Here is a 17159-nt window from a genome sequence, read left to right as displayed (position 1 = left end):
CGCCAGATAGGCAATGATGGCGCCCCGCATACTCTGTGACGACGGCGGCTCTCAGCCCCCTTACGGAAGCAAGAGGACGTCAGCAAGGACTCAACCGCTCCGACAACTGTCCCTCCGTCAGGCTCCAGCACTCCTCCGACGGCCACGACATCACACCAGCAGGGTGCCAAAATCTCTCCGGCTGCCACGACGGCATGTACTTAGGGCGCTAGCTCTCCTCCGCTAGACACGTAGCACTCTGCTATACCCCCCGTTGTACACCTGGATCCTCTCCTTACGCCTATAAAAGGAAGGACCAGGTCCCTCTTAGAGAAGGTTGGCCGCGCGGGGACGAGGACGAGACACGCGCTCGCTTGAGGCCGCTCTCTCCCTCTCCCGCGTGGACGCTTGTAACCCCCTACTGCAAGCGCACCCGACCTGGGCGCGGGACGAACACAAAGGCCGCGGGATTCCCACCTCTCTCACGCCGGTCTCCGGCCGCCTCGCTCTCCCCCCTTCGCGCTCGCCCTCGCGCTCGACCCATCTGGGCTGGGGCACGCGGCGACATTCACTCGTCGGCTCAGGGACCCCCCGGTCTCGGAACGCCGACAGTTGGCGCGCCAGGTAGGGGCCTGCTGCGTGTTGACGAACAGCTTCCCGTCAAGCTCCAGATGGGCAGTCTCCAGCAACCTCTCCAACCCGGGACGGTGCTCCGTTTCGGGAGTCTTGAGTTCGTGTCCCTCGACGACAGCTACGACATGATACTCCTTCCACCGCCGCGCGACAACGACAATGGCGGCCGACAACCCGCCCGACGGCGGCGGAATCGACGACGTCTTCCCCGCATGGTGGAAGAACAACCTTCGAGCTCACCTCGTCCTCTCCCCCGCCGACGGAGGAGGAGGCGGGGCAACCAAGGCCAAGCAGGAGGCAGTGCCTCGTCGGCTGTCGAGCGAGTCGACGGCCCCAGCGCCCCAACGGGGGGCGCACCGGGCGTCGACCTCACGTTTGAGACGAAGGCGAGCGCCATCTCCCCGCGACACGCCAATCCCGAGCAAGCGGACGACGCCAGCACGCTCGCGAAAAGCTTGCTGGACGTCACCCTTGTACCTGAGATGACGGCGCAGTCAGTCCCCGACGTGACCTCATCGCCGCCCGTCGACCAAAAGGTACCGATCGATTCTCATCCCACGTCATTTGGATTCAGCCTCAACCCGCCTAGCGACCCCGCTTTGGCGGGCGCTCTCGTAGAGGCGGGTCCAAACCCACTGGGGTTTCGTATGCGGTCACCTTGGGACCGGCTGACGGACGTCTCGACCTACGGGCCCTTCGGGTCTGAGGAAGACGACGAGCCCAGCTTCTGTTGGGATTTCTCTGGACTTGGCAACCCCAGTGACATGCGGGACTTCATGACCGCATGTGACTACTGCCTCTCCGACTGTTCCGATGGTAGCCGTAGCCTCGGCGACGAGGACTGCGGCCCAAGTCGCGAATGCTTCCACGTCGATCTAGGGGGTCCCTCCGAAGGCAACCATCTCGGCATGCCGGAGGACGGTGATCTCCCTAGGCCGATGCCTCGCATTGACATCCCACGGGAGCTAGCTGTGGTCCCCGTTCAGACGGGGGGCCATGACCCACAGCTCGAGCAAATCCGCGGGGTGCAGGCCAGGCTCGACGAGGGAGCAGGAGCGCTTGAGCCGATCCGCCGGGACGTCGGGCAGGCATGGGCGGGCCAACCCCCGGCCGGAGAAATACGTCATCTACCCCAGGGCTTCCAGCACCGCATCGCCGACGACGTCAGGGTCAGGCCACCACCCGCATCTAGTGGGGTAGGCCAGAACCTGGCCGCAGCAGCGATGCTTCTCCGCGCGATGCCGGAGCCATCAACCACCGAGGGGCGGCGAATCCAGGGAGAGCTCAAGAATCTCTTGGAAGGCGCCGTGTTCCGACGGGTCGAGAGCTCTGCCTCCCGAAGGCAGGGGTACCCCTCGGAACCTCATGCCGCGACTTCCCGATTCATGCGGGAAGCCTCGATCTACACCGGGCGCACGCGCAACACCGCGCCTGCGGCCTCGGGTCGCCTCGACAACGAGCACCATCACCGCGACCGTCGGGCCCACCTCGACGAGAGGGTGCGCCGAGGCTACCACCCCAGGCGTGGGGGACGCTACGACAGCTGGGAGGATCGGAGTCCCTCGCCCGAACCACCCGGTCCGCAGGCCTTCAGCCGGACCATCCGACGGGCGCCGTTCCCGACCCGGTTACGACCCCCGACTACTATCACAAAGTACTCGGGGGAGACGAGACCGGAACTGTGGCTCGCGGACTACCGTCTGGCCTGCCAACTGGGTGGAACGGACGATGACAACCTCATCATCTGCAACCTCCCCCTGTTCCTCTCCGTCACCGCTTGCGCCTGGTTGGAGCACTTGCCTCCGGGGCAGATCTCCAACTGGGGCGACCTAGTCCAAGCTTTCGCCGGCAATTTCCAGGGCACGTACGTGCGCCCTGGAAATTCCTGGGACCTCTGAAGCTGCCGACAACAGCCGGGAGAGTCTCTCCGGGACTACATCCGGCGATTCTCGAAGCAGCGCACCGAGCTGCCCAACATCACTGACTCGGATGTCATCGGCGCGTTCCTCGCTGGCACCACCTGTCGCGACCTGGTGAGCAAGCTGGGCCACAAGACCCCCACCAGGGCGAGCGAGCTGATGGACATCGCCACCAAGTTCGCCTCCGGCCAGGAGGCGGTCGAGGCTATCTTCCGGAAGGACAAGCAGCCCCAGGGCCGCCCTTCGGAAGATACTCCCGAGGCGTCAACTCAGCGCGGCGCCAAGAAGAAAGGGCAAGAAGAAGTCGCAAGCGAAACGCGACGCCGCCGACGCGGACCTTGTCGCCGCCGCCGAGTACAAGAACCCTCGGAAGCCCCCCGGAGGTGCCAACCTCTTCGACAAGATGCTCAAGGAGTCGTGCCCCTATCACCAGGGGCCCGTCAAGCACACCCTTGAGGAGTGCGTCATGCTTCGGCGCCACTTCCACAGGGCCGGGCCACCCGCGGAGGGTGGCAGGGCCCACAACGACGACAAGAAGGAAGATCACCAGGCAGGAGAGTTCCCCGAGGTCCGCGACTGCTTCATGATCTACGGTGGGCAAGCGGCGAATGCCTCGGCTCGGCACCGCAAGCAAGAGCGCCGGGAGGTCTGCTCGGTGAAGGTGGCGGTGTCAATCTATCTAGACTGGTCCGACAAGCCCATCACCTTCGATCGAGACGATCACCCCGACCATGTGCCGAGCCTGGGGAAATACCCGCTCGTCGTCGACCCCGTCATCGGCGACGTCAGGCTCACCAAGGTCCTCATGGACGGAGGCAGCAGCCTCAACGTCATCTACGCCGAGACCCTCGGGCTCCTGCTTGTCGATCTGTCCTCCGTCCGAGCAGGCGCTGCGCCCTTCCATGGGATCATTCCCGGGAAGCGCGTCCAACCCCTCGGACAACTCGACCTTCCCGTCTGCTTCGGAACACCCTCCAACTTCCGAAGGGAGACCCTGACGTTCGAGGTGGTTGGGTTCCGAGGAACCTACCACGCGGTACTGGGGAGGCCATGCTACGCGAAGTTCATGGCCGTCCCTAACTACACCTACCTGAAGCTCAAGATGCCGGGCCCCAACGGGGTCATTGAAAGGGAAATGTGCCCTTGGGCCATTTCTAAGTATTTTGGTGATTGAGTGCAAACACAAGGGCTTAAATGTGAAAATATGCTCATGGATGAACAAAGTGCAAATCACAAGTAAAGGTATGTTTCTAAGCCTTAGTACATTAGTTTTGTGTACTAACATCTTGTCTAAGTGTTAGAAACAGGAGAAAGAAGAAAAGAAAGGAAATGGAGAGTGGCTGTGTAAAGCCAAAGGCTGTTTCGGGCTGGGGCACCGGACTGTCCGGTGTGCACCGGACAGTGTCCGGTGCGCCAGACCAGCGCAGCGCAAACCAGCCGCTCTCGGGTTTTTCTCCGGCGACTTCGGCTAAAATTCACCGGACTGTCCGGTGTGCACCGGACTGTCCGGTGAGCCAACGGTCGGCCGGGCCAACGGTCGGCCGCGCGATCGGCGCGCGACACGTGGCCGAGCCAACGGTTGGAAGGAAGCACCGGACTGTCCGGTGTGCACCGGACTGTCCGGTGCGCCAGATCTGCAACGGTCGGCAACGGTCGGCTTCGCTATTTAAGGAAATAAATCGGGCACCGGACAGTGTCCGGTGTGCACCGGACTGTCCGGTGCGCCCGATGACAGAAGGCAAGGATAGCCTTCCAGATGTGTTCTCAACGGCTCCTAGCTGCCTTGGGGCTATAAAAGGGACCCCTAGGCGCATGGAGGAGAACACCAAGCATTCCTACAACTCTTCTAAGCACCAAGACATCAATCTCACGCATTTGTTTCATTGTGATAGCATATAGAGCTCTTGTGGAGTTGTGAACTCTTTGTGTTGCGTTTCGAGCTCTTGTTGCGACTTGTGTGCGTGTTGTTGCTCTGATTTTCGAGTCTTGTGTGCGTTGCTCATTCCCACCTTACTCCGTATTTCTTTGTGAACTCAATTGTAAGGGCGAGAGACTCCAAGTTGTGGAGATTCCTCGCAAACGGGAAAAGATCAAAGGAAAGAAAAACACCGTGGTATTCAAGTTGATCATTGGATCACTTGAGAGGAGTTGAGTGCAACTCTCGTCCGTTGGGACGCCACAACGTGGAGTAGGCAAGTTTTGTACTTGGCCGAACCACGGGATAACCACCGTGTCAACTCTGTGATTGCTTTCTTGTGGTTATCGTGTTTTGAGTTCTCTCTAGCCACTTGGCCATACTTGTGCTAACCCTTAACAAGTTTTTGTGTCTTAAGTTTTGAACTTTTACAGGATCACCTATTCACCCCCCCCCCTCTAGGTGCTCTCAATTGGTATCGGAGCCGTTCTCTTCAAGAAAGGGACTAACCGCCCGAAGAGATGGATCCTAAGGGGAAGGGAATTGTGATCAACGACAAGGAGAAGGAGTCCTTCGTCAACGAGCCAAGGGATGACAAGTCCAATGACTCGGGCTCGGGCCACAAGCGAAGAGATGGGAAGAAGAAGAAGACAAGACGCATCAAGGAGATCGTCTACTACGACAGCGATGAGTCCTCTTCTTCTCAAAAGGACGACGACCACGACAAACAAAGGAAACCGGTTAATTCTAACTTTTCTTTTGACTACTCTCGTATTCCGCAAAGTTCAAATTCACATTTGCTTTCCATTCCACTCGGCAAGCCCCCACACTTTGATGGGGAGGACTACGGATTTTGGAGCCACAAAATGCGTAGTCACCTATTCTCTCTCCATCCTAGCATATGGGAGATTGTAGATAGTGGAATGCACTTTAATAGTTCGGATAGTCCAATATTCATTAATGAGCAAATCCATAAGAATGCACAAGCTACTACTGTTCTTCTAGCCTCATTGTGCAGGGATGAATATAATAAAGTGAGTGGCTTGGATAACGCCAAGCAAATCTGGGATACCCTCAAGATCTCTCATGAGGGAAATGACGCTACCTTGCTCACCAAAATGGAGTTGGTGGAGGGCGAGCTTGGACGGTTCGCGATGATAAGGGGCGAGGAGCCAACTCAGACATACAACCGGCTCAAGACCCTTATCAACAAAATAAGGAGCTACGGAAGCACGCGATGGACGGACCACGACGTCGTCCGACTAATGCTCAGGTCCTTTACCGTTCTTGATCCTCATTTGGTGAATAATATTCGTGAGAATTCCAGGTACACCAAAATGTCGCCCGAAGAAGTCCTAGGAAAATTCGTCAGCGGGCGAATGATGATCAAGGAGGCAAGGTATGTGGACGACGCCTTGAATGGACCGATCAACGAGCCGCAACCTTTTGCTCTCAAAGCCACAGGGAACAAGGAGGCGCTACCCAGCAAGGTGGCGCAAATTGAGGCGGCCGGTCTTAATGAAGAAGAAATGGCCCTCATTATCAAGAGATTCAAGACGGTGCTAAAGGGTCGCAATGGACAGCCGAGCAAGACTAAGACCAAGGGGAAGCAATCATGCTTCAAATGCGGTAAGCTTGGTCATTTTATTGCTAACTGTCCCGATAATGATAGTGACCAGGAAAAGGGAAACAAGAGGGAAAAGAAGAAGCATTACAAGAAGGCAAAGGGCGAGGCGCATCTAGGCAAAGAGTGGGACTCGGATTGCTCCTCGTCCGACTCCGACAATGAAGGACTCGCCGCCACCGCCTTCAACAAATCAACCCTCTTCCCCAACGAGCGTCACACATGCCTTATGGCAAGGGAGAAGAAGGTATGTACTCGCAACTCTACCTATGCTTCTTCAAGTGAGGACGAATCTAGTGATGAGGATGAAGTAGATTATTCATGTTTGTTCAAGGGCTTAGATAGGTCTAAGATAGACAAAATTAATGAATTAATTGATGCCTTGAATGAAAAGAATATACTTTTAGAAAAGCAAGAGGATTTGTTGTATGAAGAGCATGATAAATTTGTTGAGGCACAAAAATCCTATGCTTTAGAAGTTAAAAGAAATGAAATGCTTTCTTTTGAACTATCTACTTGTCATGAAACCATTTCTACTTTGAAAGGTGTCAACAATGATTTAAATGCTAAATTAGAAGTAGCAAATAAATCCAATTCTTGTGTAGAACATGTTGAAATTTGTACTAGGTGTAAAGATTTTGACATTAATGCTTGTAGTGAACACCTAGTTTCAATTTCCAAGCTTAATGATGAACTGGCTAGTCTTAATGCTCAACTTAAGACTAGCAAGAATGATTTCGATAAGCTAAAATTTGCAAGGGATGCCTACACAATTGGTAGACACCCCTCAATTAAGGATGGACTTGGCTTCAAGAGAGAAGCTAAGAACTTAACAAGCCATAAGGCTCCCATTCCCGCCAAGGAGAAAGGGAAGGCCCCTATGGCTAGTAATGTGCAAAAGAACCATGCTTTTATGTATTATGATAGGAGACAAACTAGAAATGCTTATAGGAGTTATAATGCTTTTGATGATTTTGACTCTCATGCCATGTTTGCTTCTAGTTCTTCCTATATGCATGGTAGAAATATGTCTAGGAGAAATGCTATTCATCATGTGTCTAGAAAGAATGCTATTCATGCTCCTAGGAAAGTAGTGAATGAACCTTCCACAATTTATTATGCTTTAAATGCTTCCTTTGCTATTTGTAGAAAGGATAAGAAAATTGTTGCTAGGAAGTTAGGGGCAAAATGCAAGGGAGACAAAACTTGCATTTGGGTCCCTAAGGATATTTGCACTAACCTTGTAGGACCCAACATGAGTTGGGTACCTAAGACCCAAGCCTAAATTTGCCTTGCAGGTTTATGCATCCGGGGGTTCAAGCTGGATTATTGATAGCGGATGCACAAACCATATGACGGGGGAGAAGAAGATGTTCACCTCCTACGACAAGAATAAGGATTCCCAAGATTCAATCATATTCGGTGATGGGAATCAAGGCAAGGTAAAAGGGTTAGATAAAATTGCAATTTCTAATGAGCACTCTATCTCTAATGTGTTTTTAGTAGAGTCACTAGGATATAATTTACTATCTGTTAGTCAATTGTGCAATATGGGATATAACTGTCTGTTTACAAATATAGATGTGTCTGTCTTTAGAAGAAGTGATGGTTCACTAGCTTTTAAGGGTGTATTAGACGGCAAACTTTATTTAGTTGATTTTGCAAAAGAAGAGGCCGGTCTAGATGCATGCTTAATGGCTAAGACTTGCATGGGCTGGCTGTGGCATCGCCGCTTAGCACATGTGGGGATGAAGAACCTCCACAAGCTTCTAAAGGGAGGACATGTGATAGGTCTAACCAATGTTCATTTCGAAAAAGATAGACCTTGTGCAGCTTGTCAAGCAGGGAAACAGGTGGGAGGAGCGCATCACAGCAAGAATGTGATGACCACTTCAAGACCCCTGGAGCTGCTGCATATGGATCTCTTCGGACCCGTCGCCTATCTAAGCATAGGGGGAAGTAAGTATGGTCTAGTTATTGTTGATGACTTTTCCCGCTTCACTTGGGTGTTCTTTTTGCAGGATAAGTCTGAAACCCAAGGGACCCTCAAGCGCTTCCTCAGGAGGGCTCAAAATGAGTTTGAGCTCAAAGTGAAAAAGATAAGGAGCGACAACGGGTCCGAGTTCAAGAACCTTCAAGTGGAGGAGTTCCTTGAAGAAGAAGGGATCAAGCACGAGTTCTCCGCTCCCTACACACCACAGCAAAATGGTGTGGTAGAGAGGAAGAACAGGACGCTCATCGACATGGCGAGGACGATGCTAGGAGAGTTCAAGACCCCCGAGTGCTTTTGGACGGAAGCCGTTAACACTGCTTGCCACGCCATCAACAGGGTCTACCTTCATCGCCTCCTCAAGAAGACGTCGTATGAGCTACTAACCGGTAACAAACCCAATGTATCGTACTTTCGTGTATTTGGGAGCAAGTGCTACATTCTAGTGAAGAAAGGTAGAAACTCTAAGTTTGCTCCCAAGGCTGTAGAAGGGTTTTTGTTAGGTTATGACTCAAATACAAAGGCGTATAGAGTCTTCAACAAATCATCGGGTTTAGTTGAAGTCTCTAGCGACGTTGTATTTGATGAGACTAATGGCTCTCCAAGAGAGCAAGTTGTTGATTGTGATGATGTAGATGAAGAAGATGTTCCGACGGCCGCTATACGGACCATGGCGATTGGAGAAGTACGGCCACAGGAACAAGATGAACGAGATCAACCTTCTTCCTCAACTATGGTGCATCCCCCAACCAAAGATGACGAACAGGTACCTCAAGTGGAGGCGCTTGATCAAGGGGGAGCACAAGATGATCAAGTGATGGAGGAAGAAGCGCAACCGGCACCTCCAACCCAAGTTCGAGCGATGATTCAAAGGGATCATCCCGTCGATCAAATTCTGGGTGACATTAGCAAGGGAGTAACTACTCGATCTCGATTAGTTAATTTTTGTGAGCATTACTCCTTTGTCTCTTCTATTGAGCCTTTCAGGGTAGAAGAGGCCTTGCTAGATCCGGACTGGGTGTTGGCCATGCAAGAGGAGTTAAACAACTTCAAGCGCAATGAAGTTTGGACACTGGTGCCTCGTCCGAAGCAAAATGTTGTGGGAACCAAGTGGGTGTTCCGCAACAAACAGGACGAGCACGGGGTGGTGACGAGGAACAAGGCTCGACTTGTGGCAAAAGGTTATGCCCAAGTCGCAGGTTTGGATTTCAAGGAGACCTTTGCTCCTGTGGCTAGGCTAGAGTCAATTCGAATCTTGCTAGCATATGCCGCTCACCATTCTTTCAGGTTGTACCAAATGGATGTGAAGAGCGCTTTCCTCAACGGGCCAATCAAGGAGGAGGTGTACGTGGAGCAACCCCCTGGCTTCGAGGATGAACGGTACCCCGACCATGTGTGTAAGCTCTCTAAGGCGCTCTATGGACTTAAGCAAGCCCCAAGAGCATGGTATGAATGCCTTAGAGACTTTTTACTTGCTAATGCCTTCAAGGTTGGGAAGGCCGATCCAACTCTTTTTACAAAGACATGTGATGGTGATTTGTTTGTGTGCCAAATTTATGTCGATGACATAATATTTGGTTCTACTAACCAAAAGTCTTGTGAAGAGTTTAGCAGGGTGATGACGCAGAAATTCGAGATGTCGATGATGGGCGAGTTGAACTACTTCCTTGGGTTCGAAGTGAAGCAACTCAAGGACGGCACCTTCATCTCCCAAACGAAGTACACGCAAGATCTGCTAAAGCGGTTTGGGATGAAGGACGCCAAGCCCGCAAAGACTCCGATGGGGACCGACGGACACACCGACCTCAACAAAGGAGGTAAGTCCGTTGATCAAAAAGCATACCGGTCAATGATAGGTTCTTTGCTTTACTTATGTGCTAGTAGACCGGATATTATGCTTAGCGTATGCATGTGTGCTAGATTTCAATCCGATCCTAAGGAGTGTCACTTAGTGGCGGTGAAGCGAATTCTTAGATATTTGGTTGCTACGCCTTGCTTCGGGCTCTGGTATCCAAAGGGGTCTACCTTTGACTTAGTTGGATACTCAGACTCCGACTATGCTGGATGTAAGGTCGATAGGAAGAGTACATCGGGGACGTGCCAATTCTTAGGAAGATCCCTGGTGTCATGGAACTCTAAGAAACAAACATCTGTTGCCCTATCCACCGCTGAGGCCGAGTACGTTGCCGCAGGTCAGTGTTGCGCGCAACTACTTTGGATGAGGCAAACCCTCCGGGACTTTGGCTACAATCTGAGCAAAGTCCCACTCCTATGTGACAATGAGAGTGCTATCCGCATGACGGAGAATCCTGTTGAGCACAGCCGCACAAAGCACATAGACATCCGGCATCACTTTTTGAGAGACCACCAGCAAAAGGGAGATATCGAAGTGTTTCATATTAGCACCGAGAACCAGCTAGCCGATATCTTTACCAAGCCTCTAGATGAGAAGACCTTTTGCAGGCTGCGTAGTGAGCTAAATGTCTTAGATTCGCGGAACTTGGATTGAATTGTAGCATACATGTGTTTATGCATTTGATCAGGTTCATTCTGCATTTTGTTGCTTATTGTGGTGCTCAAGTTGTACCAACACTCCCTGGACCTCACAAGTCCGTTGCAAAGTGATGCACATGTTTAGGGGGAGATGTGTTACAACTTGACCCTTTGAGACTAACCATTTGCTTGAGTTTGCTTGATTGAGTCTCGAAGGAGGATTGAAAGGGAAAAGGTGGACTTGGACCATGAAAGACTTCCACTGCACTCCGATGAGAGGGTAACTAATTCCAAGTTCATCTCATGAAATCTTATTGCCATTTGCTCTTAATTGAAGACTTTGGTGAGGCAATGGGGTTAAAAGGCCAAGATTGATCCCGTTTTGGTGCTTGATGCCAAAGGGGGAGAAAATAAAGGCCAAAATAATAAATGGATCAGCTACCACTTGAGAGATTTTGAAAATAGTAGAATAGAGTTTTTGTGAGTTTTTGTTTTGTCAAAAGCTTTTATTGTCTCTTATTGTCTCTATTTTCAAAAGTTGGCTCCTTGTGGGGAGAAGTGTTGATTATGGGAAATAGGGGGAGTTTTTGAAATCCTTGATCAATCTCTTTTGGAATGACTCTCTTTATGCCTCAACATGTGTGTTTGACATAGAAATAGAGATTTGAGTTTGATTTGCAAAAACAAACCAAGTGGTGGCAAAGGATGATCCATATATGCCAAAATTGAATCAAAACCAATTTGAGTTTTTATTTGAAGTGATTTTGCACTTGTTCCACTTGCTTTATGTTGTGTTGGCATAAATCACCAAAAAGGGGGAGATTGAAAGGGAAATGTGCCCTTGGGCCATTTCTAAGTATTTTGGTGATTGAGTGCAAACACAAGGGCTTAAATGTGAAAATATGCTCATGGATGAACAAAGTGCAAATCACAAGTAAAGGTATGTTTCTAAGCCTTAGTACATTAGTTTTGTGTACTAACATCTTGTCTAAGTGTTAGAAACAGGAGAAAGAAGAAAAGAAAGGAAATGGAGAGTGGCTGTGTAAAGCCAAAGGCTGTTTCGGGCTGGGGCACCGGACTGTCCGGTGTGCACCGGACAGTGTCCGGTGCGCCAGACCAGCGCAGCGCAAACCAGCCGCTCTCGGGTTTTTCTCCGGCGACTTCGGCTAAAATTCACCGGACTGTCCGGTGTGCACCGGACTGTCCGGTGAGCCAACGGTCGGCCGGGCCAACGGTCGGCCGCGCGATCGGCGCGCGACACGTGGCCGAGCCAACGGTCGGAAGGAAGCACCGGACTGTCCGGTGTGCACCGGACTGTCCGGTGCGCCAGATCTGCAACGGTCGACAACGGTCGGCTTCGCTATTTAAGGAAATAAATCGGGCACCGGACAGTGTCCGGTGTGCACCGGACTGTCCGGTGCGCCCGATGACAGAAGGCAAGGATAGCCTTCCAGATGTGTTCTCAACGGCTCCTAGCTGCCTTGGGGCTATAAAAGGGACCCCTAGGCGCATGGAGGAGAACACCAAGCATTCCTACAACTCTTCTAAGCACCAAGACATCAATCTCACGCATTTGTTTCATTGTGATAGCATATAGAGCTCTTGTGGAGTTGTGAACTCTTTGTGTTGCGTTTCGAGCTCTTGTTGCGACTTGTGTGCGTGTTGTTGCTCTGATTTTCGAGTCTTGTGTGCGTTGCTCATTCCCACCTTACTCCGTATTTCTTTGTGAACTCAATTGTAAGGGCGAGAGACTCCAAGTTGTGGAGATTCCTCGCAAACGGGAAAAGATCAAAGGAAAGAAAAACACCGTGGTATTCAAGTTGATCATTGGATCACTTGAGAGGAGTTGAGTGCAACTCTCGTCCGTTGGGACGCCACAACGTGGAGTAGGCAAGTTTTGTACTTGGCCGAACCACGGGATAACCACCGTGTCAACTCTGTGATTGCTTTCTTGTGGTTATCGTGTTTTGAGTTCTCTCTAGCCACTTGGCCATACTTGTGCTAACCCTTAACAAGTTTTTGTGTCTTAAGTTTTGAACTTTTACAGGATCACCTATTCACCCCCCCTCTAGGTGCTCTCAGTCATCACCGTCGGCCCCACGTACAAACACGCGTTCGAATGCGACGTGGAGTGCGTGGAGTACGCCGAGGCCCTCGCCGAGTCCGAGGCCCTCATCGCCGACCTGGAGAGCCTCTCGAAGGAGGTGCCAGACGTGAAGCGTCATGCCGGCAACTTTGAGCCAGCGGAGACGGTTAAGTCCGTCCCCCTCGACCTCAGCGGCGACGCCTCCAAGCAGATCCGGATCGGCTCCAGGCTCGATCCCAAATAGGAAGCAGTGCTCGTCGACTTTCTCCACGCGAACGCCGACGTCTTAGCGTGGAATCCCTCGGACATGCCCGGCATACCGAGGGATGTCGCCGAGCACTCGCTGGACATCCGAGTCGGAGCCCGACCCGTCAAGCAGCCTCTGCGCCGATTCGACAAGGAGAAGCGCAGAGCCATAGGCGAGGAGATCCACAAGCTAATGGCGGCAGGGTTCATCAAAGAGGTATTCCATCCCGAATGGCTTGCCAACCCTGTGCTTGTGAGAAAGAAAGGGGGAAATGGCGGATGTGTGTAGACTACACTGGTCTCAACAAAGCATGTCCGAAGGTTCCCTACCCTCTGCCTCGCATCGACCAAATCGTGGATTCCACTGCTGGGTGCGAAACCCTGTCTTTCCTCAATGCCTACTCGGGGTATCACCAAATCAGGATGAAAGAGTCCGACCAGCTCGCGACTTCTTTCATCACACCCTTCGGCATGTACTGCTATGTCACCATGCCGTTCAGCTTGAGGAATGCGGGCGCGATGTACCAGCGGTGCATGAACCATGTGTTCGGCAAACATATTGGTCGCACGGTCGAGGCCTACGTCGATGACATCGTAGTCAAGACGAGGAAAGCCTCTGACCTCCTTTCTGACCTTGAAGCGACATTCCAATGTCTCAAGGCGAAAGGCGTCAAGCTCAATCCCGAGAAGTGTGTCTTCGGGGTGCCCCGAGGCATGCTCTTGGGCTTCATCGTCTCCGAGCGGGGCATCGAAGCCAACCCGGAGAAGATCGCAGCCATCACCAGCATGGGGCCCATCAAGGACTTGAAAGGCGTACAGAGGGTCATGGGATGTCTCGCGGCTCTGAGCCGCTTCATCTCACGCCTCGGCGAAAGAGGTCTACCTTTGTACCGCCTCTTGAGGAAGGCCGAGTGCTTCACTTGGACCCCCGAGGCCGAGGAAGCCCTCGGGACCCTGAAGGCGCTCCTCACAAAGGCGCCTATCTTGGTGCCCCCAGCTGCCGGAGAAGCCCTCTTGGTCTACGTCGCCGCGACCACTCAGGTGGTTAGCGCCGCGATTGTGGTCGAGAGGCAAGAAGAGGGGCATGCATTGCCCGTTCAGAGGCCAGTCTACTTCGTCAGCGAGGTACTGTCCGAAACCAAGATCCGCTACCCACAAGTTCAGAAGCTGCTGTACGCGGTGATCCTAACGCGGCGGAAGCTGCGACACTACTTTGAGTCTCATCCGGTAACTGTGGTGTCATCCTTCCCCCTGGGGGAGATCATCCAGTGCCGAGAGGCCTCGGGTAGGATTGCAAACTGGGCGGTGGAAATCATGGGCGAGACAATCTCGTTCGCTCCGTGGAAGGCCATCAAGTCCCAAGTCTTGGCGGACTTCGTAGCTGAATGGGTCGACACCTAGCTACCGACGGCTCCAATCCAACCGGAGCTCTGGACTATGTTCTTCGATGGGTCGCTGATGAAGACAGGAGCCGGTGCAGGCCTACTCTTCATCTCGCCCCTCGGGAAGCACATACGCTATGTGCTACGCCTCCATTTCCCGGCATCCAACAATGTGGCTGAGTACGAAGCTCTGGTCAACGGGTTGCGGATCGCCATCGAGCTAGGGGTCCGACGCCTCGACGCTCGCGGTGACTCGCAGCTCGTCATCGACCAAGTCATGAAGAACTCCCACTACCGCGACCCGAAGATGGAGGCCTACTGCGATGAGGTTCGGCGCCTGGAAGACAAGTTCTACGGGCTCGAGCTCAACCACATCGCTCGGCGCTACAACGAGACTGCGGACGATCTGGCTAAAATAGCCTCGGGGCGAACGACGGTTCCCCCGGACGTCTTCTCCCGAGATCTGCATCAACCCTCCGTCAAGATCGACGACACGCCCGAGCCCGAGGCACCCTCGGCCCAGCCCGAGGCAACCTCGGCCCAGCCCGAGGTACCCTCGGATCAGTCCGAGGCACCCTCGGCTCGGCCCGAGGCATCCTCGGTTCAACCCGAGGTACCCTCGGCCCCCGAGGGCGAGATGTTGCACGTCGAGGGGGAGCAAAGCGGGGTCACGCCTGATCAAAACTAGTAGACCCCGTACCTGCAATATCTCCACCGAGGAGAGCTACCCCTCGACCGAGCCGAGGCTCGGCGGGTGGCGCGGCGCGCCAAGTCGTTCGTCTTGCTGGGTGATGAGAGGGAGCTCTACCACCGCAGCCCCTCCGACATCCTCCAGCGATGCATCTCCATCGCCGAAGGTCAGGAACTCCTGTGAGAGATACACTCGGGGGCTTGCGGCCATCACGCAGCGCCTCGAGCCCTTGTCGGGAATGCTTTCCGACAAGGCTTCTACTGGCCGACGGCGGTGGCCGACGCCACTAGAATTGTCCGCACCTGCAAAGGGTGTCAGTTCTATGCAAGGCAGACCCACCTGCCCGCTCAGGCTCTGCAGACGATACCCATCACCTAGCCTTTCGCTGTGTGGGGTCTGGATCTTGTCGGCCCCTTGCAGAAGGCACCCGGGGGCTACACGCACCTGCTGGTCGCCATCGACAAATTCTCCAAGTGGATCAAGGTCCGACCCCTGAACAGCATCAGGTCCGAGCAGGCGGTGGCGTTCTTCACCAACATCATCCATCGCTTCGGGGTCCCGAACTCCATCATCACCGACAACGGTACCCAGTTCACCGGCAGAAATTTCCTGGACTTCTGCGAGGATCACCACATCCGGGTGGACTGGGCCGCCGTGGCTCACTCCATGTCAAATGGGCAAGTAGAGCGTGCCAACGGCATGATTCTACAAGGGCTCAAGCCTCGGATCTACAACGACCTCAACAAGTTCGGCAAGCGGTGGATGAAGGAACTCCCCTCGGTGGTTTGGAGTCTGAGGTCGACGCCGAGCCGAGCCACGGGCTTCACGCCGTTCTTCCTAGTCTACGGGGCCGAGGCCGTCTTGCCCACAGACCTGGAATACGGCTCCCCGAGGACGAGGGCCTACACCGACCAAAGCAACCAAGCTAGCCGAGAAGACTTGCTGGACCAGCTGGAGGAGGCTCGGGACAAGGCCTTACTACACTCGGCGCGGTACTAGCAGTCCCTGCGACGCTACCACGCCCGAGGGGTCCGGTCCCGAGACCTCCAGGTGGGCGACCTGGTGCTTCGGCTGCGACAAGACGCCCAAGGGCGGCACAAGCTAATGCCCCCCTGGGAGGGGCCGTTCGTCATCGCCAAAATTCTGAAGCCCGGAACGTACAAGCTGGCCAACAGTCAAGGCAAGGTCTACGGCAATGCTTGGAACATCCAACAGCTACGTCGCTTCTACCCTTAAGATGTTTTCAAGTTGTTCATATACCTCGCACCCACGCAAAGTTTAGTCGTCAAGGAAGGGTCGGCCTCGCCTCGGCAAAGCCCGACCCTCCCTCGGGGGCTAAAAGGGGGGGGGACCCCCTCTGCGTCGAAATTTTCCTCGAAAAAAGATCTTTTCTGCCAGAATGTCTTTCGTGCTTTTTGACTACTTCAAAAGTGGATCCTGAAAACGACGGAGTACACGTAAGCAGCCAAGGCTGACCGAGCCGAGGGACTCCTACGCCTCCGGGATACGGATACCTCACTCATCACCTTCTGCGATAAGTAACTCGTGTTCGGATAAGTGATTCTGCGGACCGAACAAGTCTTCTCGTTCGGAAGCTCTTCTACCGGAGCGATTCTTCGAGCCTTCCCGACTGCGTCGGTAACAGAACCCCAAGGACGGGTAAGAGTGCGCGTAAGCGGCAAGGCTGACCGAGCTGAGGGACTCCTACGCCTCCGGGATACGGATACCTCACTCATCACCTTCCGCGAGAAGCAACTCTCGCTCGCACAAACATTTCTGTTACCAATAAAAAGTCCAGATACTCGAAGCAAGAGGAAAAGAGACGCAGCTTTACACCATGGCGAGGGTGTCTTTTGGCCTCGGCGGCCACAGGAAACACACGCTACAAGACAATCCGATCCTGCAGGCTCGGGTCTTAACGCTGGAAGGGAGCAGCTGCACCCTCGGCATCGACAACACCTTCGGCGAGGTCTGACCTAGCCTCGGACGGCGACGCGGTCCGAAGATCTCCACTCTAAAGGACGACGTCATCGCCACGCCCGGGCCAGCGCTGCCAGGGTCTTCTCGGGAATCCGGCCCGAGCAGGCGGCTCGGCCGGTCACCCCGGGGCCTCGGCCAGCTGTCCTCCAAGGACGTCAGCCCGACCCGAGGCCTCGGCTGGTCAATTCCGGCGTCGGTCCCGCTAACGGACGACCCGGCCA

Source organism: Zea mays, chromosome 9 (assembly GCF_902167145.1).
Source record: "Zea mays cultivar B73 chromosome 9, Zm-B73-REFERENCE-NAM-5.0, whole genome shotgun sequence".
Taxonomy (NCBI): Eukaryota; Viridiplantae; Streptophyta; class Magnoliopsida; order Poales; family Poaceae; genus Zea; species Zea mays.
This window is presented reverse-complemented; position numbering follows the sequence as displayed.